The 27,389-nt window shown below is 45.1% G+C and overlaps 21 non-coding genes across 21 annotated transcripts; all 21 read left to right on the top strand.

Annotated features, from left to right (window-relative positions):
* Window positions 1-231: 231 nt before the first annotated feature.
* On the top strand, window positions 232-422 carry LOC141208806 (U2 spliceosomal RNA). Its single transcript, XR_012279019.1, has one exon. It is a non-coding gene; the product is annotated as a U2 spliceosomal RNA (small nuclear RNA).
* A 1,121-nt stretch (window positions 423-1,543) lies between these two features.
* On the top strand, window positions 1,544-1,734 carry LOC141208805 (U2 spliceosomal RNA). The gene has a single exon (XR_012279018.1). It is a non-coding gene; the product is annotated as a U2 spliceosomal RNA (small nuclear RNA).
* A 1,121-nt stretch (window positions 1,735-2,855) lies between these two features.
* Window positions 2,856-3,046, top strand: LOC141208804 (U2 spliceosomal RNA). Its single transcript, XR_012279017.1, has one exon. It is a non-coding gene; the product is annotated as a U2 spliceosomal RNA (small nuclear RNA).
* A 1,122-nt stretch (window positions 3,047-4,168) lies between these two features.
* Window positions 4,169-4,359, top strand: LOC141208803 (U2 spliceosomal RNA). The gene has a single exon (XR_012279016.1). It is a non-coding gene; the product is annotated as a U2 spliceosomal RNA (small nuclear RNA).
* A 1,120-nt stretch (window positions 4,360-5,479) lies between these two features.
* On the top strand, window positions 5,480-5,670 carry LOC141208800 (U2 spliceosomal RNA). Its single transcript, XR_012279014.1, has one exon. It is a non-coding gene; the product is annotated as a U2 spliceosomal RNA (small nuclear RNA).
* A 1,122-nt stretch (window positions 5,671-6,792) lies between these two features.
* On the top strand, window positions 6,793-6,983 carry LOC141208799 (U2 spliceosomal RNA). Its single transcript, XR_012279013.1, has one exon. It is a non-coding gene; the product is annotated as a U2 spliceosomal RNA (small nuclear RNA).
* A 1,121-nt stretch (window positions 6,984-8,104) lies between these two features.
* LOC141208798 (U2 spliceosomal RNA) lies at window positions 8,105-8,295 on the top strand. Its single transcript, XR_012279012.1, has one exon. It is a non-coding gene; the product is annotated as a U2 spliceosomal RNA (small nuclear RNA).
* Window positions 8,296-9,414: 1,119 nt separating this feature from the next.
* On the top strand, window positions 9,415-9,605 carry LOC141208797 (U2 spliceosomal RNA). Its single transcript, XR_012279011.1, has one exon. It is a non-coding gene; the product is annotated as a U2 spliceosomal RNA (small nuclear RNA).
* A 1,121-nt stretch (window positions 9,606-10,726) lies between these two features.
* On the top strand, window positions 10,727-10,917 carry LOC141208796 (U2 spliceosomal RNA). The gene has a single exon (XR_012279010.1). It is a non-coding gene; the product is annotated as a U2 spliceosomal RNA (small nuclear RNA).
* Window positions 10,918-12,037: 1,120 nt separating this feature from the next.
* Window positions 12,038-12,228, top strand: LOC141208795 (U2 spliceosomal RNA). Its single transcript, XR_012279009.1, has one exon. It is a non-coding gene; the product is annotated as a U2 spliceosomal RNA (small nuclear RNA).
* Window positions 12,229-13,349: 1,121 nt separating this feature from the next.
* On the top strand, window positions 13,350-13,540 carry LOC141210132 (U2 spliceosomal RNA). Its single transcript, XR_012280309.1, has one exon. It is a non-coding gene; the product is annotated as a U2 spliceosomal RNA (small nuclear RNA).
* A 1,122-nt stretch (window positions 13,541-14,662) lies between these two features.
* LOC141208794 (U2 spliceosomal RNA) lies at window positions 14,663-14,853 on the top strand. Its single transcript, XR_012279008.1, has one exon. It is a non-coding gene; the product is annotated as a U2 spliceosomal RNA (small nuclear RNA).
* A 1,125-nt stretch (window positions 14,854-15,978) lies between these two features.
* Window positions 15,979-16,169, top strand: LOC141208793 (U2 spliceosomal RNA). The gene has a single exon (XR_012279007.1). It is a non-coding gene; the product is annotated as a U2 spliceosomal RNA (small nuclear RNA).
* A 1,120-nt stretch (window positions 16,170-17,289) lies between these two features.
* LOC141208792 (U2 spliceosomal RNA) lies at window positions 17,290-17,480 on the top strand. Its single transcript, XR_012279006.1, has one exon. It is a non-coding gene; the product is annotated as a U2 spliceosomal RNA (small nuclear RNA).
* Window positions 17,481-18,603: 1,123 nt separating this feature from the next.
* On the top strand, window positions 18,604-18,794 carry LOC141210338 (U2 spliceosomal RNA). Its single transcript, XR_012280510.1, has one exon. It is a non-coding gene; the product is annotated as a U2 spliceosomal RNA (small nuclear RNA).
* Window positions 18,795-19,915: 1,121 nt separating this feature from the next.
* Window positions 19,916-20,106, top strand: LOC141210254 (U2 spliceosomal RNA). Its single transcript, XR_012280427.1, has one exon. It is a non-coding gene; the product is annotated as a U2 spliceosomal RNA (small nuclear RNA).
* A 1,116-nt stretch (window positions 20,107-21,222) lies between these two features.
* Window positions 21,223-21,413, top strand: LOC141208791 (U2 spliceosomal RNA). The gene has a single exon (XR_012279005.1). It is a non-coding gene; the product is annotated as a U2 spliceosomal RNA (small nuclear RNA).
* A 1,120-nt stretch (window positions 21,414-22,533) lies between these two features.
* On the top strand, window positions 22,534-22,724 carry LOC141210253 (U2 spliceosomal RNA). Its single transcript, XR_012280426.1, has one exon. It is a non-coding gene; the product is annotated as a U2 spliceosomal RNA (small nuclear RNA).
* A 1,119-nt stretch (window positions 22,725-23,843) lies between these two features.
* On the top strand, window positions 23,844-24,034 carry LOC141210252 (U2 spliceosomal RNA). Its single transcript, XR_012280425.1, has one exon. It is a non-coding gene; the product is annotated as a U2 spliceosomal RNA (small nuclear RNA).
* Window positions 24,035-25,155: 1,121 nt separating this feature from the next.
* LOC141208789 (U2 spliceosomal RNA) lies at window positions 25,156-25,346 on the top strand. Its single transcript, XR_012279003.1, has one exon. It is a non-coding gene; the product is annotated as a U2 spliceosomal RNA (small nuclear RNA).
* Window positions 25,347-26,468: 1,122 nt separating this feature from the next.
* On the top strand, window positions 26,469-26,659 carry LOC141208788 (U2 spliceosomal RNA). The gene has a single exon (XR_012279002.1). It is a non-coding gene; the product is annotated as a U2 spliceosomal RNA (small nuclear RNA).
* The last annotated feature ends 730 nt before the right edge of the window (window positions 26,660-27,389 follow it).

Genomic DNA, 27,389 nt, shown 5'->3' with positions numbered 1-27,389 from the left:
GTGTTGAGGCGGGTGGGAACAGCCGGGGGTTGAGGGTACTGTGCTAAAAGAGGTGGAGTTATGCAGATCTAAAACGCGTGGATTGCAGCAGCAGCAAGCCGAAAAGTGCAGGCATGTGAGGGATCTAGAGGTTGACAGCATGTCTTCTTAACGGGAGTCCAGGTGGCCATCTCCACAAATGGACTTTTCAGAATCCTTGGGTGGCACCGTAGTCGGAAACCAATTCTGGTTATCGCTTCTCGGCCTTTTGGCTAAGATCAAGTGTAGTATCTGTTCTTATCAGTTTAATATCTGATACGTCCCCTATCTGGGGACCATATATTAAATGGATTTTTAGAACAGGGAGATGGAAAAAGAGCTTGCTCTGTCCACTCCACGCATTGACCTGGTATTGCAGTATCTCCAGGACCGGTGCACCCCTTCTTTAATGCAGTTTCTAAAATCAGAAAGAATTGAATTCAATGCTTTTTGTTCATTTTGCTTGTTTGTCGGATTTTGGGATGGACTCTTTGGCTTTGCTTTTCTTCTCCTCATTGGATTTTTCATGTTAAAAGTTGCAGAAGCCAGATGACAAGCTCATTTTGGTTCAACTTCAGCAACTGTGCATTGCATTGCCATGTAATGTAATGTAATGCAATGCTATCTATCTAGCTCTCCCTCTATACTTCCTTTTGGATAAACAGACATATTAGGCAAGCATTTTGGAGCTTTCACCTAAATAACTACAGGTGGTGAGATAAGCTGCACAATATAATTGACCTTTCAGTATATTGTTGCACACACACCATCTATTTAGCAAATGCCCTTGTTATCAACAGCAGCCTTTTAAACTCACCTGAGCTAACAGGTATGTGAGCTGGTTACTCTGCTGCGCTTAAAATTTCTTTTTTGGTTTGCTACAATGCCTTTTCTGAAACGTTGTCTCCCTCTGCTGGAACACTGACTTCTTTCATTTAATGCCTGCAGACTATAAAAGAGAAACCAACCCAAAAAGTTTGTTTGATTAGTCTGTGGCATTCTTTTAAACTGTTGCTTATGGCGGTCTCTGTGAGCTTCTCAGTGACATTCAGCCATCCAGGTATCCCGCCTGCAGTAGACGGAATGTGGCAATGGAACGCTGGCTGCGCGTGTCATAATAGGCTCTGAGCCTTTATATACCTGCGCACAGCAGCAGCCACCTTCAGTCTGCTGCTGGACAGCCAGCAGCAGCAGCAGCAGGAGAGGTAATTAATCAGCAACCCTCCTGCTAAGGGTAGACAGCTGCTCGTTCCACCCCCCCCCCCGCCTTAATTGGTTCTCCTCCCTTCCAACGGTGTTGAGGCGGGTGGGAACAGCCGGGGGTTGAGGGTACTGTGCTAAAAGAGGTGGAGTTATGCAGATCTAAAACGCGTGGATTGCAGCAGCAGCAAGCCGAAAAGTGCAGGCATGTGAGGGATCTAGAGGTTGACAGCATGTCTTCTTAACGGGAGTCCAGGTGGCCATCTCCACAAATGGACTTTTCAGAATCCTTGGGTGGCACCGTAGTCGGAAACCAATTCTGGTTATCGCTTCTCGGCCTTTTGGCTAAGATCAAGTGTAGTATCTGTTCTTATCAGTTTAATATCTGATACGTCCCCTATCTGGGGACCATATATTAAATGGATTTTTAGAACAGGGAGATGGAAAAAGAGCTTGCTCTGTCCACTCCACGCATTGACCTGGTATTGCAGTATCTCCAGGACCGGTGCACCCCTTCTTTAATGCAGTTTCTAAAATCAGAAAGAATTGAATTCAATGCTTTTTGTTCATTTTGCTTGTTTGTCGGATTTTGGGATGGACTCTTTGGCTTTGCTTTTCTTCTCCTCATTGGATTTTTCATGTTAAAAGTTGCAGAAGCCAGATGACAAGCTCATTTTGGTTCAACTTCAGCAACTGTGCATTGCATTGCCATGTAATGTAATGTAATGCAATGCTATCTATCTAGCTCTCCCTCTATACTTCCTTTTGGATAAACAGACATATTAGGCAAGCATTTTGGAGCTTTCACCTAAATAACTACAGGTGGTGAGATAAGCTGCACAATATAATTGACCTTTCAGTATATTGTTGCACACACACCATCTATTTAGCAAATGCCCTTGTTATCAACAGCAGCCTTTTAAACTCACCTGAGCTAACAGGTATGTGAGCTGGTTACTCTGCTGCGCTTAAAATTTCTTTTTTGGTTTGCTACAATGCCTTTTCTGAAACGTTGTCTCCCTCTGCTGGAACACTGACTTCTTTCATTTAATGCCTGCAGACTATAAAAGAGAAACCAACCCAAAAAGTTTGTTTGATTAGTCTGTGGCATTCTTTTAAACTGTTGCTTATGGCGGTCTCTGTGAGCTTCTCAGTGACATTCAGCCATCCAGGTATCCCGCCTGCAGTAGACGGAATGTGGCAATGGAACGCTGGCTGCGCGTGTCATAATAGGCTCTGAGCCTTTATATACCTGCGCACAGCAGCAGCCACCTTCAGTCTGCTGCTGGACAGCCAGCAGCAGCAGCAGCAGGAGAGGTAATTAATCAGCAACCCTCCTGCTAAGGGTAGACAGCTGCTCGTTCCACCCCCCCCCCCGCCTTAATTGGTTCTCCTCCCTTCCAACGGTGTTGAGGCGGGTGGGAACAGCCGGGGGTTGAGGGTACTGTGCTAAAAGAGGTGGAGTTATGCAGATCTAAAACGCGTGGATTGCAGCAGCAGCAAGCCGAAAAGTGCAGGCATGTGAGGGATCTAGAGGTTGACAGCATGTCTTCTTAACGGGAGTCCAGGTGGCCATCTCCACAAATGGACTTTTCAGAATCCTTGGGTGGCACCGTAGTCGGAAACCAATTCTGGTTATCGCTTCTCGGCCTTTTGGCTAAGATCAAGTGTAGTATCTGTTCTTATCAGTTTAATATCTGATACGTCCCCTATCTGGGGACCATATATTAAATGGATTTTTAGAACAGGGAGATGGAAAAAGAGCTTGCTCTGTCCACTCCACGCATTGACCTGGTATTGCAGTATCTCCAGGACCGGTGCACCCCTTCTTTAATGCAGTTTCTAAAATCAGAAAGAATTGAATTCAATGCTTTTTGTTCATTTTGCTTGTTTGTCGGATTTTGGGATGGACTCTTTGGCTTTGCTTTTCTTCTCCTCATTGGATTTTTCATGTTAAAAGTTGCAGAAGCCAGATGACAAGCTCATTTTGGTTCAACTTCAGCAACTGTGCATTGCATTGCCATGTAATGTAATGTAATGCAATGCTATCTATCTAGCTCTCCCTCTATACTTCCTTTTGGATAAACAGACATATTAGGCAAGCATTTTGGAGCTTTCACCTAAATAACTACAGGTGGTGAGATAAGCTGCACAATATAATTGACCTTTCAGTATATTGTTGCACACACACCATCTATTTAGCAAATGCCCTTGTTATCAACAGCAGCCTTTTAAACTCACCTGAGCTAACAGGTATGTGAGCTGGTTACTCTGCTGCGCTTAAAATTTCTTTTTTGGTTTGCTACAATGCCTTTTCTGAAACGTTGTCTCCCTCTGCTGGAACACTGACTTCTTTCATTTAATGCCTGCAGACTATAAAAGAGAAACCAACCCAAAAAGTTTGGTTGATTAGTCTGTGGCATTCTTTTAAACTGTTGCTTATGGCGGTCTCTGTGAGCTTCTCAGTGACATTCAGCCATCCAGGTATCCCGCCTGCAGTAGACGGAATGTGGCAATGGAACGCTGGCTGCGCGTGTCATAATAGGCTCTGAGCCTTTATATACCTGCGCACAGCAGCAGCCACCTTCAGTCTGCTGCTGGACAGCCAGCAGCAGCAGCAGCAGGAGAGGTAATTAATCAGCAACCCTCCTGCTAAGGGTAGACAGCTGCTCGTTCCACCCCCCCCCCCCGCCTTAATTGGCTCTCCTCCCTTCCAACGGTGTTGAGGCGGGTGGGAACAGCCGGGGGTTGAGGGTACTGTGCTAAAAGAGGTGGAGTTATGCAGATCTAAAACGCGTGGATTGCAGCAGCAGCAAGCCGAAAAGTGCAGGCATGTGAGGGATCTAGAGGTTGACAGCATGTCTTCTTAACGGGAGTCCAGGTGGCCATCTCCACAAATGGACTTTTCAGAATCCTTGGGTGGCACCGTAGTCGGAAACCAATTCTGGTTATCGCTTCTCGGCCTTTTGGCTAAGATCAAGTGTAGTATCTGTTCTTATCAGTTTAATATCTGATACGTCCCCTATCTGGGGACCATATATTAAATGGATTTTTAGAACAGGGAGATGGAAAAAGAGCTTGCTCTGTCCACTCCACGCATTGACCTGGTATTGCAGTATCTCCAGGACCGGTGCACCCCTTCTTTAATGCAGTTTCTAAAATCAGAAAGAATTGAATTCAATGCTTTTTGTTCATTTTGCTTGTTTGTCGGATTTTGGGATGGACTCTTTGGCTTTGCTTTTCTTCTCCTCATTGGATTTTTCATGTTAAAAGTTGCAGAAGCCAGATGACAAGCTCATTTTGGTTCAACTTCAGCAACTGTGCATTGCATTGCCATGTAATGTAATGTAATGCAATGCTATCTATCTAGCTCTCCCTCTATACTTCCTTTTGGATAAACAGACATATTAGGCAAGCATTTTGGAGCTTTCACCTAAATAACTACAGGTGGTGAGATAAGCTGCACAATATAATTGACCTTTCAGTATATTGTTGCACACACACCATCTATTTAGCAAATGCCCTTGTTATCAACAGCAGCCTTTTAAACTCACCTGAGCTAACAGGTATGTGAGCTGGTTACTCTGCTGCGCTTAAAATTTCTTTTTTGGTTTGCTACAATGCCTTTTCTGAAACGTTGTCTCCCTCTGCTGGAACACTGACTTCTTTCATTTAATGCCTGCAGACTATAAAAGAGAAACCAACCCAAAAAGTTTGGTTGATTAGTCTGTGGCATTCTTTTAAACTGTTGCTTATGGCGGTCTCTGTGAGCTTCTCAGTGACATTCAGCCATCCAGGTATCCCGCCTGCAGTAGACGGAATGTGGCAATGGAACGCTGGCTGCGCGTGTCATAATAGGCTCTGAGCCTTTATATACCTGCGCACAGCAGCAGCCACCTTCAGTCTGCTGCTGGACAGCCAGCAGCAGCAGCAGCAGGAGAGGTAATTAATCAGCAACCCTACTGCTAAGGGTAGACAGCTGCTCGTTCCACCCCCCCCCCGCCTTAATTGGCTCTCCTCCCTTCCAACGGTGTTGAGGCGGGTGGGAACAGCCGGGGGTTGAGGGTACTGTGCTAAAAGAGGTGGAGTTATGCAGATCTAAAACGCGTGGATTGCAGCAGCAGCAAGCCGAATAGTGCAGGCATGTGAGGGATCTAGAGGTTGACAGCATGTCTTCTTAACGGGAGTCCAGGTGGCCATCTCCACAAATGGACTTTTCAGAATCCTTGGGTGGCACCGTAGTCGGAAACCAATTCTGGTTATCGCTTCTCGGCCTTTTGGCTAAGATCAAGTGTAGTATCTGTTCTTATCAGTTTAATATCTGATACGTCCCCTATCTGGGGACCATATATTAAATGGATTTTTAGAACAGGGAGATGGAAAAAGAGCTTGCTCTGTCCACTCCACGCATTGACCTGGTATTGCAGTATCTCCAGGACCGGTGCACCCCTTCTTTAATGCAGTTTCTAAAATCAGAAAGAATTGAATTCAATGCTTTTTGTTCATTTTGCTTGTTTGTCGGATTTTGGGATGGACTCTTTGGCTTTGCTTTTCTTCTCCTCATTGGATTTTTCATGTTAAAAGTTGCAGAAGCCAGATGACAAGCTCATTTTGGTTCAACTTCAGCAACTGTGCATTGCATTGCCATGTAATGTAATGTAATGCAATGCTATCTATCTAGCTCTCCCTCTATACTTCCTTTTGGATAAACAGACATATTAGGCAAGCATTTTGGAGCTTTCACCTAAATAACTACAGGTGGTGAGATAAGCTGCACAATATAATTGACCTTTCAGTATATTGTTGCACACACACCATCTATTTAGCAAATGCCCTTGTTATCAACAGCAGCCTTTTAAACTCACCTGAGCTAACAGGTATGTGAGCTGGTTACTCTGCTGCGCTTAAAATTTCTTTTTTGGTTTGCTACAATGCCTTTTCTGAAACGTTGTCTCCCTCTGCTGGAACACTGACTTCTTTCATTTAATGCCTGCAGACTATAAAAGAGAAACCAACCCAAAAAGTTTGGTTGATTAGTCTGTGGCATTCTTTTAAACTGTTGCTTATGGCGGTCTCTGTGAGCTTCTCAGTGACATTCAGCCATCCAGGTATCCCGCCTGCAGTAGACGGAATGTGGCAATGGAACGCTGGCTGCGCGTGTCATAATAGGCTCTGAGCCTTTATATACCTGCGCACAGCAGCAGCCACCTTCAGTCTGCTGCTGGACAGCCAGCAGCAGCAGCAGCAGGAGAGGTAATTAATCAGCAACCCTCCTGCTAAGGGTAGACAGCTGCTCGTTCCACCCCCCCCCCCCGCCTTAATTGGTTCTCCTCCCTTCCAATGGTGTTGAGGCGGGTGGGAACAGCCGGGGGTTGAGGGTACTGTGCTAAAAGAGGTGGAGTTATGCAGATCTAAAACGCGTGGATTGCAGCAGCAGCAAGCCGAAAAGTGCAGGCATGTGAGGGATCTAGAGGTTGACAGCATGTCTTCTTAACGGGAGTCCAGGTGGCCATCTCCACAAATGGACTTTTCAGAATCCTTGGGTGGCACCGTAGTCGGAAACCAATTCTGGTTATCGCTTCTCGGCCTTTTGGCTAAGATCAAGTGTAGTATCTGTTCTTATCAGTTTAATATCTGATACGTCCCCTATCTGGGGACCATATATTAAATGGATTTTTAGAACAGGGAGATGGAAAAAGAGCTTGCTCTGTCCACTCCACGCATTGACCTGGTATTGCAGTATCTCCAGGACCGGTGCACCCCTTCTTTAATGCAGTTTCTAAAATCAGAAAGAATTGAATTCAATGCTTTTTGTTCATTTTGCTTGTTTGTCGGATTTTGGGATGGACTCTTTGGCTTTGCTTTTCTTCTCCTCATTGGATTTTTCATGTTAAAAGTTGCAGAAGCCAGATGACAAGCTCATTTTGGTTCAACTTCAGCAACTGTGCATTGCATTGCCATGTAATGTAATGTAATGCAATGCTATCTATCTAGCTCTCCCTCTATACTTCCTTTTGGATAAACAGACATATTAGGCAAGCATTTTGGAGCTTTCACCTAAATAACTACAGGTGGTGAGATAAGCTGCACAATATAATTGACCTTTCAGTATATTGTTGCACACACACCATCTATTTAGCAAATGCCCTTGTTATCAACAGCAGCCTTTTAAACTCACCTGAGCTAACAGGTATGTGAGCTGGTTACTCTGCTGCGCTTAAAATTTCTTTTTTGGTTTGCTACAATGCCTTTTCTGAAACGTTGTCTCCCTCTGCTGGAACACTGACTTCTTTCATTTAATGCCTGCAGACTATAAAAGAGAAACCAACCCAAAAAGTTTGGTTGATTAGTCTGTGGCATTCTTTTAAACTGTTGCTTATGGCGGTCTCTGTGAGCTTCTCAGTGACATTCAGCCATCCAGGTATCCCGCCTGCAGTAGACGGAATGTGGCAATGGAACGCTGGCTGCGCGTGTCATAATAGGCTCTGAGCCTTTATATACCTGCGCACAGCAGCAGCCACCTTCAGTCTGCTGCTGGACAGCCAGCAGCAGCAGCAGCAGGAGAGGTAATTAATCAGCAACCCTCCTGCTAAGGGTAGACAGCTGCTCGTTCCACCCCCCCCCCCGCCTTAATTGGTTCTCCTCCCTTCCAATGGTGTTGAGGCGGGTGGGAACAGCCGGGGGTTGAGGGTACTGTGCTAAAAGAGGTGGAGTTATGCAGATCTAAAACGCGTGGATTGCAGCAGCAGCAAGCCGAAAAGTGCAGGCATGTGAGGGATCTAGAGGTTGACAGCATGTCTTCTTAACGGGAGTCCAGGTGGCCATCTCCACAAATGGACTTTTCAGAATCCTTGGGTGGCACCGTAGTCGGAAACCAATTCTGGTTATCGCTTCTCGGCCTTTTGGCTAAGATCAAGTGTAGTATCTGTTCTTATCAGTTTAATATCTGATACGTCCCCTATCTGGGGACCATATATTAAATGGATTTTTAGAACAGGGAGATGGAAAAAGAGCTTGCTCTGTCCACTCCACGCATTGACCTGGTATTGCAGTATCTCCAGGACCGGTGCACCCCTTCTTTAATGCAGTTTCTAAAATCAGAAAGAATTGAATTCAATGCTTTTTGTTCATTTTGCTTGTTTGTCGGATTTTGGGATGGACTCTTTGGCTTTGCTTTTCTTCTCCTCATTGGATTTTTCATGTTAAAAGTTGCAGAAGCCAGATGACAAGCTCATTTTGGTTCAACTTCAGCAACTGTGCATTGCATTGCCATGTAATGTAATGTAATGCAATGCTATCTATCTAGCTCTCCCTCTATACTTCCTTTTGGATAAACAGACATATTAGGCAAGCATTTTGGAGCTTTCACCTAAATAACTACAGGTGGTGAGATAAGCTGCACAATATAATTGACCTTTCAGTATATTGTTGCACACACACCATCTATTTAGCAAATGCCCTTGTTATCAACAGCAGCCTTTTAAACTCACCTGAGCTAACAGGTATGTGAGCTGGTTACTCTGCTGCGCTTAAAATTTCTTTTTTGGTTTGCTACAATGCCTTTTCTGAAACGTTGTCTCCCTCTGCTGGAACACTGACTTCTTTCATTTAATGCCTGCAGACTATAAAAGAGAAACCAACCCAAAAAGTTTGGTTGATTAGTCTGTGGCATTCTTTTAAACTGTTGCTTATGGCGGTCTCTGTGAGCTTCTCAGTGACATTCAGCCATCCAGGTATCCCGCCTGCAGTAGACGGAATGTGGCAATGGAACGCTGGCTGCGCGTGTCATAATAGGCTCTGAGCCTTTATATACCTGCGCACAGCAGCAGCCACCTTCAGTCTGCTGCTGGACAGCCAGCAGCAGCAGCAGCAGGAGAGGTAATTAATCAGCAACCCTCCTGCTAAGGGTAGACAGCTGCTCGTTCCACCCCCCCCCGCCTTAATTGGCTCTCCTCCCTTCCAACGGTGTTGAGGCGGGTGGGAACAGCCGGGGGTTGAGGGTACTGTGCTAAAAGAGGTGGAGTTATGCAGATCTAAAACGCGTGGATTGCAGCAGCAGCAAGCCGAAAAGTGCAGGCATGTGAGGGATCTAGAGGTTGACAGCATGTCTTCTTAACGGGAGTCCAGGTGGCCATCTCCACAAATGGACTTTTCAGAATCCTTGGGTGGCACCGTAGTCGGAAACCAATTCTGGTTATCGCTTCTCGGCCTTTTGGCTAAGATCAAGTGTAGTATCTGTTCTTATCAGTTTAATATCTGATACGTCCCCTATCTGGGGACCATATATTAAATGGATTTTTAGAACAGGGAGATGGAAAAAGAGCTTGCTCTGTCCACTCCACGCATTGACCTGGTATTGCAGTATCTCCAGGACCGGTGCACCCCTTCTTTAATGCAGTTTCTAAAATCAGAAAGAATTGAATTCAATGCTTTTTGTTCATTTTGCTTGTTTGTCGGATTTTGGGATGGACTCTTTGGCTTTGCTTTTCTTCTCCTCATTGGATTTTTCATGTTAAAAGTTGCAGAAGCCAGATGACAAGCTCATTTTGGTTCAACTTCAGCAACTGTGCATTGCATTGCCATGTAATGTAATGTAATGCAATGCTATCTATCTAGCTCTCCCTCTATACTTCCTTTTGGATAAACAGACATATTAGGCAAGCATTTTGGAGCTTTCACCTAAATAACTACAGGTGGTGAGATAAGCTGCACAATATAATTGACCTTTCAGTATATTGTTGCACACACACCATCTATTTAGCAAATGCCCTTGTTATCAACAGCAGCCTTTTAAACTCACCTGAGCTAACAGGTATGTGAGCTGGTTACTCTGCTGCGCTTAAAATTTCTTTTTTGGTTTGCTACAATGCCTTTTCTGAAACGTTGTCTCCCTCTGCTGGAACACTGACTTCTTTCATTTAATGCCTGCAGACTATAAAAGAGAAACCAACCCAAAAAGTTTGGTTGATTAGTCTGTGGCATTCTTTTAAACTGTTGCTTATGGCGGTCTCTGTGAGCTTCTCAGTGACATTCAGCCATCCAGGTATCCCGCCTGCAGTAGACGGAATGTGGCAATGGAACGCTGGCTGCGCGTGTCATAATAGGCTCTGAGCCTTTATATACCTGCGCACAGCAGCAGCCACCTTCAGTCTGCTGCTGGACAGCCAGCAGCAGCAGCAGCAGGAGAGGTAATTAATCAGCAACCCTCCTGCTAAGGGTAGACAGCTGCTCGTTCCACCCCCCCCCCCGCCTTAATTGGTTCTCCTCCCTTCCAACGGTGTTGAGGCGGGTGGGAACAGCCGGGGGTTGAGGGTACTGTGCTAAAAGAGGTGGAGTTATGCAGATCTAAAACGCGTGGATTGCAGCAGCAGCAAGCCGAAAAGTGCAGGCATGTGAGGGATCTAGAGGTTGACAGCATGTCTTCTTAACGGGAGTCCAGGTGGCCATCTCCACAAATGGACTTTTCAGAATCCTTGGGTGGCACCGTAGTCGGAAACCAATTCTGGTTATCGCTTCTCGGCCTTTTGGCTAAGATCAAGTGTAGTATCTGTTCTTATCAGTTTAATATCTGATACGTCCCCTATCTGGGGACCATATATTAAATGGATTTTTAGAACAGGGAGATGGAAAAAGAGCTTGCTCTGTCCACTCCACGCATTGACCTGGTATTGCAGTATCTCCAGGACCGGTGCACCCCTTCTTTAATGCAGTTTCTAAAATCAGAAAGAATTGAATTCAATGCTTTTTGTTCATTTTGCTTGTTTGTCGGATTTTGGGATGGACTCTTTGGCTTTGCTTTTCTTCTCCTCATTGGATTTTTCATGTTAAAAGTTGCAGAAGCCAGATGACAAGCTCATTTTGGTTCAACTTCAGCAACTGTGCATTGCATTGCCATGTAATGTAATGTAATGCAATGCTATCTATCTAGCTCTCCCTCTATACTTCCTTTTGGATAAACAGACATATTAGGCAAGCATTTTGGAGCTTTCACCTAAATAACTACAGGTGGTGAGATAAGCTGCACAATATAATTGACCTTTCAGTATATTGTTGCACACACACCATCTATTTAGCAAATGCCCTTGTTATCAACAGCAGCCTTTTAAACTCACCTGAGCTAACAGGTATGTGAGCTGGTTACTCTGCTGCGCTTAAAATTTCTTTTTTGGTTTGCTACAATGCCTTTTCTGAAACGTTGTCTCCCTCTGCTGGAACACTGACTTCTTTCATTTAATGCCTGCAGACTATAAAAGAGAAACCAACCCAAAAAGTTTGGTTGATTAGTCTGTGGCATTCTTTTAAACTGTTGCTTATGGCGGTCTCTGTGAGCTTCTCAGTGACATTCAGCCATCCAGGTATCCCGCCTGCAGTAGACGGAATGTGGCAATGGAACGCTGGCTGCGCGTGTCATAATAGGCTCTGAGCCTTTATATACCTGCGCACAGCAGCAGCCACCTTCAGTCTGCTGCTGGACAGCCAGCAGCAGCAGCAGCAGGAGAGGTAATTAATCAGCAACCCTCCTGCTAAGGGTAGACAGCTGCTCGTTCCACCCCCCCCCCGCCTTAATTGGTTCTCCTCCTTTCCAACGGTGTTGAGGCGGGTGGGAACAGCCGGGGGTTGAGGGTACTGTGCTAAAAGAGGTGGAGTTATGCAGATCTAAAACGCGTGGATTGCAGCAGCAGCAAGCCGAAAAGTGCAGGCATGTGAGGGATCTAGAGGTTGACAGCATGTCTTCTTAACGGGAGTCCAGGTGGCCATCTCCACAAATGGACTTTTCAGAATCCTTGGGTGGCACCGTAGTCGGAAACCAATTCTGGTTATCGCTTCTCGGCCTTTTGGCTAAGATCAAGTGTAGTATCTGTTCTTATCAGTTTAATATCTGATACGTCCCCTATCTGGGGACCATATATTAAATGGATTTTTAGAACAGGGAGATGGAAAAAGAGCTTGCTCTGTCCACTCCACGCATTGACCTGGTATTGCAGTATCTCCAGGACCGGTGCACCCCTTCTTTAATGCAGTTTCTAAAATCAGAAAGAATTGAATTCAATGCTTTTTGTTCATTTTGCTTGTTTGTCGGATTTTGGGATGGACTCTTTGGCTTTGCTTTTCTTCTCCTCATTGGATTTTTCATGTTAAAAGTTGCAGAAGCCAGATGACAAGCTCATTTTGGTTCAACTTCAGCAACTGTGCATTGCATTGCCATGTAATGTAATGTAATGCAATGCTATCTATCTAGCTCTCCCTCTATACTTCCTTTTGGATAAACAGACATATTAGGCAAGCATTTTGGAGCTTTCACCTAAATAACTACAGGTGGTGAGATAAGCTGCACAATATAATTGACCTTTCAGTATATTGTTGCACACACACCATCTATTTAGCAAATGCCCTTGTTATCAACAGCAGCCTTTTAAACTCACCTGAGCTAACAGGTATGTGAGCTGGTTACTCTGCTGCGCTTAAAATTTCTTTTTTGGTTTGCTACAATGCCTTTTCTGAAACGTTGTCTCCCTCTGCTGGAACACTGACTTCTTTCATTTAATGCCTGCAGACTATAAAAGAGAAACCAACCCAAAAAGTTTGGTTGATTAGTCTGTGGCATTCTTTTAAACTGTTGCTTATGGCGGTCTCTGTGAGCTTCTCAGTGACATTCAGCCATCCAGGTATCCCGCCTGCAGTAGACGGAATGTGGCAATGGAACGCTGGCTGCGCGTGTCATAATAGGCTCTGAGCCTTTATATACCTGCGCACAGCAGCAGCCACCTTCAGTCTGCTGCTGGACAGCCAGCAGCAGCAGCAGCAGGAGAGGTAATTAATCAGCAACCCTCCTGCTAAGGGTAGACAGCTGCTCGTTCCACCCCCCCCCCCGCCTTAATTGGTTCTCCTCCCTTCCAACGGTGTTGAGGCGGGTGGGAACAGCCGGGGGTTGAGGGTACTGTGCTAAAAGAGGTGGAGTTATGCAGATCTAAAACGCGTGGATTGCAGCAGCAGCAAGCCGAAAAGTGCAGGCATGTGAGGGATCTAGAGGTTGACAGCATGTCTTCTTAACGGGAGTCCAGGTGGCCATCTCCACAAATGGACTTTTCAGAATCCTTGGGTGGCACCGTAGTCGGAAACCAATTCTGGTTATCGCTTCTCGGCCTTTTGGCTAAGATCAAGTGTAGTATCTGTTCTTATCAGTTTAATATCTGATACGTCCCCTATCTGGGGACCATATATTAAATGGATTTTTAGAACAGGGAGATGGAAAAAGAGCTTGCTCTGTCCACTCCACACATTGACCTGGTATTGCAGTATCTCCAGGACCGGTGCACCCCTTCTTTAATGCAGTTTCTAAAATCAGAAAGAATTGAATTCAATGCTTTTTGTTCATTTTGCTTGTTTGTCGGATTTTGGGATGGACTCTTTGGCTTTGCTTTTCTTCTCCTCATTGGATTTTTCATGTTAAAAGTTGCAGAAGCCAGATGACAAGCTCATTTTGGTTCAACTTCAGCAACTGTGCATTGCATTGCCATGTAATGTAATGTAATGCAATGCTATCTATCTAGCTCTCCCTCTATACTTCCTTTTGGATAAACAGACATATTAGGCAAGCATTTTGGAGCTTTCACCTAAATAACTACAGGTGGTGAGATAAGCTGCACAATATAATTGACCTTTCAGTATATTGTTGCACACACACCATCTATTTAGCAAATGCCCTTGTTATCAACAGCAGCCTTTTAAACTCACCTGAGCTAACAGGTATGTGAGCTGGTTACTCTGCTGCGCTTAAAATTTCTTTTTTGGTTTGCTACAATGCCTTTTCTGAAACGCTGTCTCCCTCTGCTGGAACACTGACTTCTTTCATTTAATGCCTGCAGACTATAAAAGAGAAACCAACCCAAAAAGTTTGGTTGATTAGTCTGTGGCATTCTTTTAAACTGTTGCTTATGGCGGTCTCTGTGAGCTTCTCAGTGACATTCAGCCATCCAGGTATCCCGCCTGCAGTAGACGGAATGTGGCAATGGAACGCTGGCTGCGCGTGTCATAATAGGCTCTGAGCCTTTATATACCTGCGCACAGCAGCAGCCACCTTCAGTCTGCTGCTGGACAGCCAGCAGCAGCAGCAGCAGGAGAGGTAATTAATCAGCAACCCTCCTGCTAAGGGTTGACAGCTGCTCGTTCCACCCCCCACCCCCGCCTTAATTGGTTCTCCTCCCTTCCAACGGTGTTGAGGCGGGTGGGAACAGCCGGGGGTTGAGGGTACTGTGCTAAAAGAGGTGGAGTTATGCAGATCTAAAACGCGTGGATTGCAGCAGCAGCAAGCCGAAAAGTGCAGGCATGTGAGGGATCTAGAGGTTGACAGCATGTCTTCTTAACGGGAGTCCAGGTGGCCATCTCCACAAATGGACTTTTCAGAATCCTTGGGTGGCACCGTAGTCGGAAACCAATTCTGGTTATCGCTTCTCGGCCTTTTGGCTAAGATCAAGTGTAGTATCTGTTCTTATCAGTTTAATATCTGATACGTCCCCTATCTGGGGACCATATATTAAATGGATTTTTAGAACAGGGAGATGGAAAAAGAGCTTGCTCTGTCCACTCCACGCATTGACCTGGTATTGCAGTATCTCCAGGACCGGTGCACCCCTTCTTTAATGCAGTTTCTAAAATCAGAAAGAATTGAATTCAATGCTTTTTGTTCATTTTGCTTGTTTGTCGGATTTTGGGATGGACTCTTTGGCTTTGCTTTTCTTCTCCTCATTGGATTTTTCATGTTAAAAGTTGCAGAAGCCAGATGACAAGCTCATTTTGGTTCAACTTCAGCAACTGTGCATTGCATTGCCATGTAATGTAATGTAATGCAATGCTATCTATCTAGCTCTCCCTCTATACTTCCTTTTGGATAAACAGACATATTAGGCAAGCATTTTGGAGCTTTCACCTAAATAACTACAGGTGGTGAGATAAGCTGCACAATATAATTGACCTTTCAGTATATTGTTGCACACACACCATCTATTTAGCAAATGCCCTTGTTATCAACAGCAGCCTTTTAAACTCACCTGAGCTAACAGGTATGTGAGCTGGTTACTCTGCTGCGCTTAAAATTTCTTTTTTGGTTTGCTACAATGCCTTTTCTGAAACGTTGTCTCCCTCTGCTGGAACACTGACTTCTTTCATTTAATGCCTGCAGACTATAAAAGAGAAACCAACCCAAAAAGTTTGGTTGATTAGTCTGTGGCATTCTTTTAAACTGTTGCTTATGGCGATCTCTGTGAGCTTCTCAGTGACATTCAGCCATCCAGGTATCCCGCCTGCAGTAGACGGAATGTGGCAATGGAACGCTGGCTGCGCGTGTCATAATAGGCTCTAAGCCTTTATATTCCTGCGCAAAGCAGCAGCCACCTTCAGTCTGCTGCTGGACAGCCAGCAGCAGCAGCAGCAGGAGAGGTAATTAATCAGCAACCCTCCTGCTAAGGGTAGACAGCTGCTCGTTCCACCCACCCCCCCCCCCGCCTTAATTGGTTCTCCTCCCTTCCAACGGTGTTGAGGCGGGTGGGAACAGCCGGGGGTTGAGGGTACTGTGCTAAAAGAGGTGGAGTTATGCAGATCTAAAACGCGTGGATTGCAGCAGCAGCAAGCCGAAAAGTGCAGGCATGTGAGGGATCTAGAGGTTGACAGCATGTCTTCTTAACGGGAGTCCAGGTGGCCATCTCCACAAATGGACTTTTCAGAATCCTTGGGTGGCACCGTAGTCGGAAACCAATTCTGGTTATCGCTTCTCGGCCTTTTGGCTAAGATCAAGTGTAGTATCTGTTCTTATCAGTTTAATATCTGATACGTCCCCTATCTGGGGACCATATATTAAATGGATTTTTAGAACAGGGAGATGGAAAAAGAGCTTGCTCTGTCCACTCCACGCATTGACCTGGTATTGCAGTATCTCCAGGACCGGTGCACCCCTTCTTTAATGCAGTTTCTAAAATCAGAAAGAATTGAATTCAATGCTTTTTGTTCATTTTGCTTGTTTGTCGGATTTTGGGATGGACTCTTTGGCTTTGCTTTTCTTCTCCTCATTGGATTTTTCATGTTAAAAGTTGCAGAAGCCAGATGACAAGCTCATTTTGGTTCAACTTCAGCAACTGTGCATTGCATTGCCATGTAATGTAATGTAATGCAATGCTATCTATCTAGCTCTCCCTCTATACTTCCTTTTGGATAAACAGACATATTAGGCAAGCATTTTGGAGCTTTCACCTAAATAACTACAGGTGGTGAGATAAGCTGCACAATATAATTGACCTTTCAGTATATTGTTGCACACACACCATCTATTTAGCAAATGCCCTTGTTATCAACAGCAGCCTTTTAAACTCACCTGAGCTAACAGGTATGTGAGCTGGTTACTCTGCTGCGCTTAAAATTTCTTTTTTGGTTTGCTACAATGCCTTTTCTGAAACGTTGTCTCCCTCTGCTGGAACACTGACTTCTTTCATTTAATGCCTGCAGACTATAAAAGAGAAACCAACCCAAAAAGTTTGGTTGATTAGTCTGTGGCATTCTTTTAAACTGTTGCTTATGGCGGTCTCTGTGAGCTTCTCAGTGACATTCAGCCATCCAGGTATCCCGCCTGCAGTAGACGGAATGTGGCAATGGAACGCTGGCTGCGCGTGTCATAATAGGCTCTGAGCCTTTATATACCTGCGCACAGCAGCAGCCACCTTCAGTCTGCTGCTGGACAGCCAGCAGCAGCAGCAGCAGGAGAGGTAATTAATCAGCAACCCTCCTGCTAAGGGTAGACAGCTGCTCGTTCCACCCCCCCCCCGCCTTAATTGGTTCTCCTCCCTTCCAACGGTGTTGAGGCGGGTGGGAACAGCCGGGGGTTGAGGGTACTGTGCTAAAAGAGGTGGAGTTATGCAGATCTAAAACGCGTGGATTGCAGCAGCAGCAAGCCGAAAAGTGCAGGCATGTGAGGGATCTAGAGGTTGACAGCATGTCTTCTTAACGGGAGTCCAGGTGGCCATCTCCACAAATGGACTTTTCAGAATCCTTTGGTGGCACCGTAGTCGGAAACCAATTCTGGTTATCGCTTCTCGGCCTTTTGGCTAAGATCAAGTGTAGTATCTGTTCTTATCAGTTTAATATCTGATACGTCCCCTATCTGGGGACCATATATTAAATGGATTTTTAGAACAGGGAGATGGAAAAAGAGCTTGCTCTGTCCACTCCACGCATTGACCTGGTATTGCAGTATCTCCAGGACCGGTGCACCCCTTCTTTAATGCAGTTTCTAAAATCAGAAAGAATTGAATTCAATGCTTTTTGTTCATTTTGCTTGTTTGTCGGATTTTGGGATGGACTCTTTGGCTTTGCTTTTCTTCTCCTCATTGGATTTTTCATGTTAAAAGTTGCAGAAGCCAGATGACAAGCTCATTTTGGTTCAACTTCAGCAACTGTGCATTGCATTGCCATGTAATGTAATGTAATGCAATGCTATCTATCTAGCTCTCCCTCTATACTTCCTTTTGGATAAACAGACATATTAGGCAAGCATTTTGGAGCTTTCACCTAAATAACTACAGGTGGTGAGATAAGCTGCACAATATAATTGACCTTTCAGTATATTGTTGCACACACACCATCTATTTAGCAAATGCCCTTGTTATCAACAGCAGCCTTTTAAACTCACCTGAGCTAACAGGTATGTGAGCTGGTTACTCTGCTGCGCTTAAAATTTCTTTTTTGGTTTGCTACAATGCCTTTTCTGAAACGTTGTCTCCCTCTGCTGGAACACTGACTTCTTTCATTTAATGCCTGCAGACTATAAAAGAGAAACCAACCCAAAAAGTTTGGTTGATTAGTCTGTGGCATTCTTTTAAACTGTTGCTTATGGCGGTCTCTGTGAGCTTCTCAGTGACATTCAGCCATCCAGGTATCCCGCCTGCAGTAGACGGAATGTGGCAATGGAACGCTGGCTGCGCGTGTCATAATAGGCTCTGAGCCTTTATATACCTGCGCACAGCAGCAGCCACCTTCAGTCTGCTGCTGGACAGCCAGCAGCAGCAGCAGCAGGAGAGGAAATTAATCAGCAACCCTCCTGCTAAGGGTAGACAGCTGCTCGTTCCACCCCCCCCCCCCCGCCTTAATTGGTTCTCCTCCCTTCCAACGGTGTTGAGGCGGGTGGGAACAGCCGGGGGTTGAGGGTACTGTGCTAAAAGAGGTGGAGTTATGCAGATCTAAAACGCGTGGATTGCAGCAGCAGCAAGCCGAAAAGTGCAGGCATGTGAGGGATCTAGAGGTTGACAGCATGTCTTCTTAACGGGAGTCCAGGTGGCCATCTCCACAAATGGACTTTTCAGAATCCTTGGGTGGCACCGTAGTCGGAAACCAATTCTGGTTATCGCTTCTCGGCCTTTTGGCTAAGATCAAGTGTAGTATCTGTTCTTATCAGTTTAATATCTGATACGTCCCCTATCTGGGGACCATATATTAAATGGATTTTTAGAACAGAGAGATGGAAAAAGAGCTTGCTCTGTCCACTCCACGCATTGACCTGGTATTGCAGTATCTCCAGGACCGGTGCACCCCTTCTTTAATGCAGTTTCTAAAATCAGAAAGAATTGAATTCAATGCTTTTTGTTCATTTTGCTTGTTTGTCGGATTTTGGGATGGACTCTTTGGCTTTGCTTTTCTTCTCCTCATTGGATTTTTCATGTTAAAAGTTGCAGAAGCCAGATGACAAGCTCATTTTGGTTCAACTTCAGCAACTGTGCATTGCATTGCCATGTAATGTAATGTAATGCAATGCTATCTATCTAGCTCTCCCTCTATACTTCCTTTTGGATAAACAGACATATTAGGCAAGCATTTTGGAGCTTTCACCTAAATAACTACAGGTGGTGAGATAAGCTGCACAATATAATTGACCTTTCAGTATATTGTTGCACACACACCATCTATTTAGCAAATGCCCTTGTTATCAACAGCAGCCTTTTAAACTCACCTGTGCTAACAGGTATGTGAGCTGGTTACTCTGCTGCGCTTAAAATTTCTTTTTTGGTTTGCTACAATGCCTTTTCTGAAACGTTGTCTCCCTCTGCTGGAACACTGACTTCTTTCATTTAATGCCTGCAGACTATAAAAGAGAAACCAACCCAAAAAGTTTGGTTGATTAGTCTGTGGCATTCTTTTAAACTGTTGCTTATGGCGGTCTCTGTGAGCTTCTCAGTGACATTCAGCCATCCAGGTATCCCGCCTGCAGTAGACGGAATGTGGCAATGGAACGCTGGCTGCGCGTGTCATAATAGGCTCTGAGCCTTTATATACCTGCGCACAGCAGCAGCCACCTTCAGTCTGCTGCTGGACAGCCAGCAGCAGCAGCAGCAGGAGAGGTAATTAATCAGCAACCCTCCTGCTAAGGGTAGACAGCTGCTCGTTCCACCCCCCCCCCCGCCTTAATTGGTTCTCCTCCCTTCCAACGGTGTTGAGGCGGGTGGGAACAGCCGGGGGTTGAGGGTACTGTGCTAAAAGAGGTGGAGTTATGCAGATCTAAAACGCGTGGATTGCAGCAGCAGCAAGCCGAAAAGTGCAGGCATGTGAGGGATCTAGAGGTTGACAGCATGTCTTCTTAACGGGAGTCCAGGTGGCCATCTCCACAAATGGACTTTTCAGAATCCTTGGGTGGCACCGTAGTCGGAAACCAATTCTGGTTATCGCTTCTCGGCCTTTTGGCTAAGATCAAGTGTAGTATATGTTCTTATCAGTTTAATATCTGATACGTCCCCTATCTGGGGACCATATATTAAATGGATTTTTAGAACAGGGAGATGGAAAAAGAGCTTGCTCTGTCCACTCCACGCATTGACCTGGTATTGCAGTATCTCCAGGACCGGTGCACCCCTTCTTTAATGCAGTTTCTAAAATCAGAAAGAATTGAATTCAATGCTTTTTGTTCATTTTGCTTGTTTGTCGGATTTTGGGATGGACTCTTTGGCTTTGCTTTTCTTCTCCTCATTGGATTTTTCATGTTAAAAGTTGCAGAAGCCAGATGACAAGCTCATTTTGGTTCAACTTCAGCAACTGTGCATTGCATTGCCATGTAATGTAATGTAATGCAATGCTATCTATCTAGCTCTCCCTCTATACTTCCTTTTGGATAAACAGACATATTAGGCAAGCATTTTGGAGCTTTCACCTAAATAACTACAGGTGGTGAGATAAGCTGCACAATATAATTGACCTTTCAGTATATTGTTGCACACACACCATCTATTTAGCAAATGCCCTTGTTATCAACAGCAGCCTTTTAAACTCACCTGAGCTAACAGGTATGTGAGCTGGTTACTCTGCTGCGCTTAAAATTTCTTTTTTGGTTTGCTACAATGCCTTTTCTGAAACGTTGTCTCCCTCTGCTGGAACACTGACTTCTTTCATTTAATGCCTGCAGACTATAAAAGAGAAACCAACCCAAAAAGTTTGGTTGATTAGTCTGTGGCATTCTTTTAAACTGTTGCTTATGGCGGTCTCTGTGAGCTTCTCAGTGACATTCAGCCATCCAGGTATCCCGCCTGCAGTAGACGGAATGTGGCAATGGAACGCTGGCTGCGCGTGTCATAATAGGCTCTGAGCCTTTATATACCTGCGCACAGCAGCAGCCACCTTCAGTCTGCTGCTGGACAGCCAGCAGCAGCAGGAGAGGTAATTAATCAGCAACCCTCCTGCTAAGGGTAGACAGCTGCTCGTTCCACCCCCCCCCCCCGCCTTAATTGGTTCTCCTCCCTTCCAACGGTGTTGAGGCGGGTGGGAACAGCCGGGGGTTGAGGGTACTGTGCTAAAAGAGGTGGAGTTATGCAGACCTAAAACGCGTGGATTGCAGCAGCAGCAAGCCGAAAAGTGCAGGCATGTGAGGGATCTAGAGGTTGACAGCATGTCTTCTTAACGGGAGTCCAGGTGGCCATCTCCACAAATGGACTTTTCAGAATCCTTGGGTGGCACCGTAGTCGGAAACCAATTCTGGTTATCGCTTCTCGGCCTTTTGGCTAAGATCAAGTGTAGTATCTGTTCTTATCAGTTTAATATCTGATACGTCCCCTATCTGGGGACCATATATTAAATGGATTTTTAGAACAGGGAGATGGAAAAAGAGCTTGCTCTGTCCACTCCACGCATTGACCTGGTATTGCAGTATCTCCAGGACCGGTGCACCCCTTCTTTAATGCAGTTTCTAAAATCAGAAAGAATTGAATTCAATGCTTTTTGTTCATTTTGCTTGTTTGTCGGATTTTGGGATGGACTCTTTGGCTTTGCTTTTCTTCTCCTCATTGGATTTTTCATGTTAAAAGTTGCAGAAGCCAGATGACAAGCTCATTTTGGTTCAACTTCAGCAACTGTGCATTGCATTGCCATGTAATGTAATGTAATGCAATGCTATCTATCTAGCTCTCCCTCTATACTTCCTTTTGGATAAACAGACATATTAGGCAAGCATTTTGGAGCTTTCACCTAAATAACTACAGGTGGTGAGATAAGCTGCACAATATAATTGACCTTTCAGTATATTGTTGCACACACACCATCTATTTAGCAAATGCCCTTGTTATCAACAGCAGCCTTTTAAACTCACCTGAGCTAACAGGTATGTGAGCTGGTTACTCTGCTGCGCTTAAAATTTCTTTTTTGGTTTGCTACAATGCCTTTTCTGAAACGTTGTCTCCCTCTGCTGGAACACTGACTTCTTTCATTTAATGCCTGCAGACTATAAAAGAGAAACCAACCCAAAAAGTTTGGTTGATTAGTCTGTGGCATTCTTTTAAACTGTTGCTTATGGCGGTCTCTGTGAGCTTCTCAGTGACATTCAGCCATCCAGGTATCCCGCCTGCAGTAGACGGAATGTGGCAATGGAACGCTGGCTGCGCGTGTCATAATAGGCTCTGAGCCTTTATATACCTGCGCACAGCAGCAGCCACCTTCAGTCTGCTGCTGGACAGCCAGCAGCAGCAGCAGCAGGAGAGGTAATTAATCAGCAACCCTCCTGCTAAGGGTAGACAGCTGCTCGTTCCACCCCCCCCCCGCCTTAATTGGTTCTCCTCCCTTCCAACGGTGTTGAGGCGGGTGGGAACAGCCGGGGGTTGAGGGTACTGTGCTAAAAGAGGTGGAGTTATGCAGATCTAAAACGCGTGGATTGCAGCAGCAGCAAGCCGAAAAGTGCAGGCATGTGAGGGATCTAGAGGTTGACAGCATGTCTTCTTAACGGGAGTCCAGGTGGCCATCTCCACAAATGGACTTTTCAGAATCCTTGGGTGGCACCGTAGTCGGAAACCAATTCTGGTTATCGCTTCTCGGCCTTTTGGCTAAGATCAAGTGTAGTATATGTTCTTATCAGTTTAATATCTGATACGTCCCCTATCTGGGGACCATATATTAAATGGATTTTTAGAACAGGGAGATGGAAAAAGAGCTTGCTCTGTCCACTCCACGCATTGACCTGGTATTGCAGTATCTCCAGGACCGGTGCACCCCTTCTTTAATGCAGTTTCTAAAATCAGAAAGAATTGAATTCAATGCTTTTTGTTCATTTTGCTTGTTTGTCGGATTTTGGGATGGACTCTTTGGCTTTGCTTTTCTTCTCCTCATTGGATTTTTCATGTTAAAAGTTGCAGAAGCCAGATGACAAGCTCATTTTGGTTCAACTTCAGCAACTGTGCATTGCATTGCCATGTAATGTAATGTAATGCAATGCTATCTATCTAGCTCTCCCTCTATACTTCCTTTTGGATAAACAGACATATTAGGCAAGCATTTTGGAGCTTTCACCTAAATAACTACAGGTGGTGAGATAAGCTGCACAATATAATTGACCTTTCAGTATATTGTTGCACACACACCATCTATTTAGCAAATGCCCTTGTTATCAACAGCAGCCTTTTAAACTCACCTGAGCTAACAGGTATGTGAGCTGGTTACTCTGCTGCGCTTAAAATTTCTTTTTTGGTTTGCTACAATGCCTTTTCTGAAACGTTGTCTCCCTCTGCTGGAACACTGACTTCTTTCATTTAATGCCTGCAGACTATAAAAGAGAAACCAACCCAAAAAGTTTGGTTGATTAGTCTGTGGCATTCTTTTAAACTGTTGCTTATGGCGGTCTCTGTGAGCTTCTCAGTGACATTCAGCCATCCAGGTATCCCGCCTGCAGTAGACGGAATGTGGCAATGGAACGCTGGCTGCGCGTGTCATAATAGGCTCTGAGCCTTTATATACCTGCGCACAGCAGCAGCCACCTTCAGTCTGCTGCTGGACAGCCAGCAGCAGCAGCAGCAGGAGAGGTAATTAATCAGCAACCCTCCTGCTAAGGGTAGACAGCTGCTCGTTCCACCCCCCCCCGCCTTAATTGGTTCTCCTCCCTTCCAACGGTGTTGAGGCGGGTGGGAACAGCCGGGGGTTGAGGGTACTGTGCTAAAAGAGGTGGAGTTATGCAGATCTAAAACGCGTGGATTGCAGCAGCAGCAAGCCGAAAAGTGCAGCCATGTGAGGGATCTAGAGGTTGACAGCATGTCTTCTTAACGGGAGTCCAGGTGGCCATCTCCACAAATGGACTTTTCAGAATCCTTGGGTGGCACCGTAGTCGGAAACCAATTCTGGTTATCGCTTCTCGGCCTTTTGGCTAAGATCAAGTGTAGTATATGTTCTTATCAGTTTAATATCTGATACGTCCCCTATCTGGGGACCATATATTAAATGGATTTTTAGAACAGGGAGATGGAAAAAGAGCTTGCTCTGTCCACTCCACGCATTGACCTGGTATTGCAGTATCTCCAGGACCGGTGCACCCCTTCTTTAATGCAGTTTCTAAAATCAGAAAGAATTGAATTCAATGCTTTTTGTTCATTTTGCTTGTTTGTCGGATTTTGGGATGGACTCTTTGGCTTTGCTTTTCTTCTCCTCATTGGATTTTTCATGTTAAAAGTTGCAGAAGCCAGATGACAAGCTCATTTTGGTTCAACTTCAGCAACTGTGCATTGCATTGCCATGTAATGTAATGTAATGCAATGCTATCTATCTAGCTCTCCCTCTATACTTCCTTTTGGATAAACAGACATATTAGGCAAGCATTTTGGAGCTTTCACCTAAATAACTACAGGTGGTGAGATAAGCTGCACAATATAATTGACCTTTCAGTATATTGTTGCACACACACCATCTATTTAGCAAATGCCCTTGTTATCAACAGCAGCCTTTTAAACTCACCTGAGCTAACAGGTATGTGAGCTGGTTACTCTGCTGCGCTTAAAATTTCTTTTTTGGTTTGCTACAATGCCTTTTCTGAAACGTTGTCTCCCTCTGCTGGAACACTGACTTCTTTCATTTAATGCCTGCAGACTATAAAAGAGAAACCAACCCAAAAAGTTTGGTTGATTAGTCTGTGGCATTCTTTTAAACTGTTGCTTATGGCGGTCTCTGTGAGCTTCTCAGTGACATTCAGCCATCCAGGTATCCCGCCTGCAGTAGACGGAATGTGGCAATGGAACGCTGGCTGCGCGTGTCATAATAGGCTCTGAGCCTTTATATACCTGCGCACAGCAGCAGCCACCTTCAGTCTGCTGCTGGACAGCCAGCAGCAGCAGCAGCAGGAGAGGTAATTAATCAGCAACCCTCCTGCTAAGGGTAGACAGCTGCTCGTTCCACCCCCCCCCCCGCCTTAATTGGTTCTCCTCCCTTCCAACGGTGTTGAGGCGGGTGGGAACAGCCGGGGGTTGAGGGTACTGTGCTAAAAGAGGTGGAGTTATGCAGACCTAAAACGCGTGGATTGCAGCAGCAGCAAGCCGAAAAGTGCAGGCATGTGAGGGATCTAGAGGTTGACAGCATGTCTTCTTAACGGGAGTCCAGGTGGCCATCTCCACAAATGGACTTTTCAGAATCCTTGGGTGGCACCGTAGTCGGAAACCAATTCTGGTTATCGCTTCTCGGCCTTTTGGCTAAGATCAAGTGTAGTATCTGTTCTTATCAGTTTAATATCTGATACGTCCCCTATCTGGGGACCATATATTAAATGGATTTTTAGAACAGGGAGATGGAAAAAGAGCTTGCTCTGTCCACTCCACGCATTGACCTGGTATTGCAGTATCTCCAGGACCGGTGCACCCCTTCTTTAATGCAGTTTCTAAAATCAGAAAGAATTGAATTCAATGCTTTTTGTTCATTTTGCTTGTTTGTCGGATTTTGGGATGGACTCTTTGGCTTTGCTTTTCTTCTCCTCATTGGATTTTTCATGTTAAAAGTTGCAGAAGCCAGATGACAAGCTCATTTTGGTTCAACTTCAGCAACTGTGCATTGCATTGCCATGTAATGTAATGTAATGCAATGCTATCTATCTAGCTCTCCCTCTATACTTCCTTTTGGATAAACAGACATATTAGGCAAGCATTTTGGAGCTTTCACCTAAATAACTACAGGTGGTGAGATAAGCTGCACAATATAATTGACCTTTCAGTATATTGTTGCACACACACCATCTATTTAGCAAATGCCCTTGTTATCAACAGCAGCCTTTTAAACTCACCTGAGCTAACAGGTATGTGAGCTGGTTACTCTGCTGCGCTTAAAATTTCTTTTTTGGTTTGCTACAATGCCTTTTCTGAAACGTTGTCTCCCTCTGCTGGAACACTGACTTCTTTCATTTAATGCCTGCAGACTATAAAAGAGAAACCAACCCAAAAAGTTTGGTTGATTAGTCTGTGGCATTCTTTTAAACTGTTGCTTATGGCGGTCTCTGTGAGCTTCTCAGTGACATTCAGCCATCCAGGTATCCCGCCTGCAGTAGACGGAATGTGGCAATGGAACGCTGGCTGCGCGTGTCATAATAGGCTCTGAGCCTTTATATACCTGCGCACAGCAGCAGCCACCTTCAGTCTGCTGCTGGACAGCCAGCAGCAGCAGCAGCAGGAGAGGTAATTAATCAGCAACCCTCCTGCTAAGGGTAGACAGCTGCTCGTTCCACCCCCCCCCCCCGCCTTAATTGGTTCTCCTCCCTTCCAACGGTGTTGAGGCGGGTGGGAACAGCCGGGGGTTGAGGGTACTGTGCTAAAAGAGGTGGAGTTATGCAGATCTAAAACGCGTGGATTGCAGCAGCAGCAAGCCGAAAAGTGCAGGCATGTGAGGGATCTAGAGGTTGACAGCATGTCTTCTTAACGGGAGTCCAGGTGGCCATCTCCACAAATGGACTTTTCAGAATCCTTGGGTGGCACCGTAGTCGGAAACCAATTCTGGTTATCGCTTCTCGGCCTTTTGGCTAAGATCAAGTGTAGTATCTGTTCTTATCAGTTTAATATCTGATACGTCCCCTATCTGGGGACCATATATTAAATGGATTTTTAGAACAGGGAGATGGAAAAAGAGCTTGCTCTGTCCACTCCACGCATTGACCTGGTATTGCAGTATCTCCAGGACCGGTGCACCCCTTCTTTAATGCAGTTTCTAAAATCAGAAAGAATTGAATTCAATGCTTTTTGTTCATTTTGCTTGTTTGTCGGATTTTGGGATGGACTCTTTGGCTTTGCTTTTCTTCTCCTCATTGGATTTTTCATGTTAAAAGTTGCAGAAGCCAGATGACAAGCTCATTTTGGTTCAACTTCAGCAACTGTGCATTGCATTGCCATGTAATGTAATGTAATGCAATGCTATCTATCTAGCTCTCCCTCTATACTTCCTTTTGGATAAACAGACATATTAGGCAAGCATTTTGGAGCTTTCACCTAAATAACTACAGGTGGTGAGATAAGCTGCACAATATAATTGACCTTTCAGTATATTGTTGCACACACACCATCTATTTAGCAAATGCCCTTGTTATCAACAGCAGCCTTTTAAACTCACCTGTGCTAACAGGTATGTGAGCTGGTTACTCTGCTGCGCTTAAAATTTCTTTTTTGGTTTGCTACAATGCCTTTTCTGAAACGTTGTCTCCCTCTGCTGGAACACTGACTTCTTTCATTTAATGCCTGCAGACTATAAAAGAGAAACCAACCCAAAAAGTTTGGTTGATTAGTCTGTGGCATTCTTTTAAACTGTTGCTTATGGCGGTCTCTGTGAGCTTCTCAGTGACATTCAGCCATCCAGGTATCCCGCCTGCAGTAGACGGAATGTGGCAATGGAACGCTGGCTGCGCGTGTCATAATAGGCTCTGAGCCTTT

This window comes from Phyllobates terribilis, unplaced genomic scaffold (assembly GCF_046119375.1).
Source record: "Phyllobates terribilis strain yellow unplaced genomic scaffold, ASM4611937v1 Scaffold_169__1_contigs__length_4117513, whole genome shotgun sequence".
Taxonomy (NCBI): domain Eukaryota; kingdom Metazoa; phylum Chordata; class Amphibia; order Anura; family Dendrobatidae; genus Phyllobates; species Phyllobates terribilis.
Note: the sequence above shows the minus strand (reverse complement) of the source record. Positions and strands in the feature narration are given on the sequence as shown.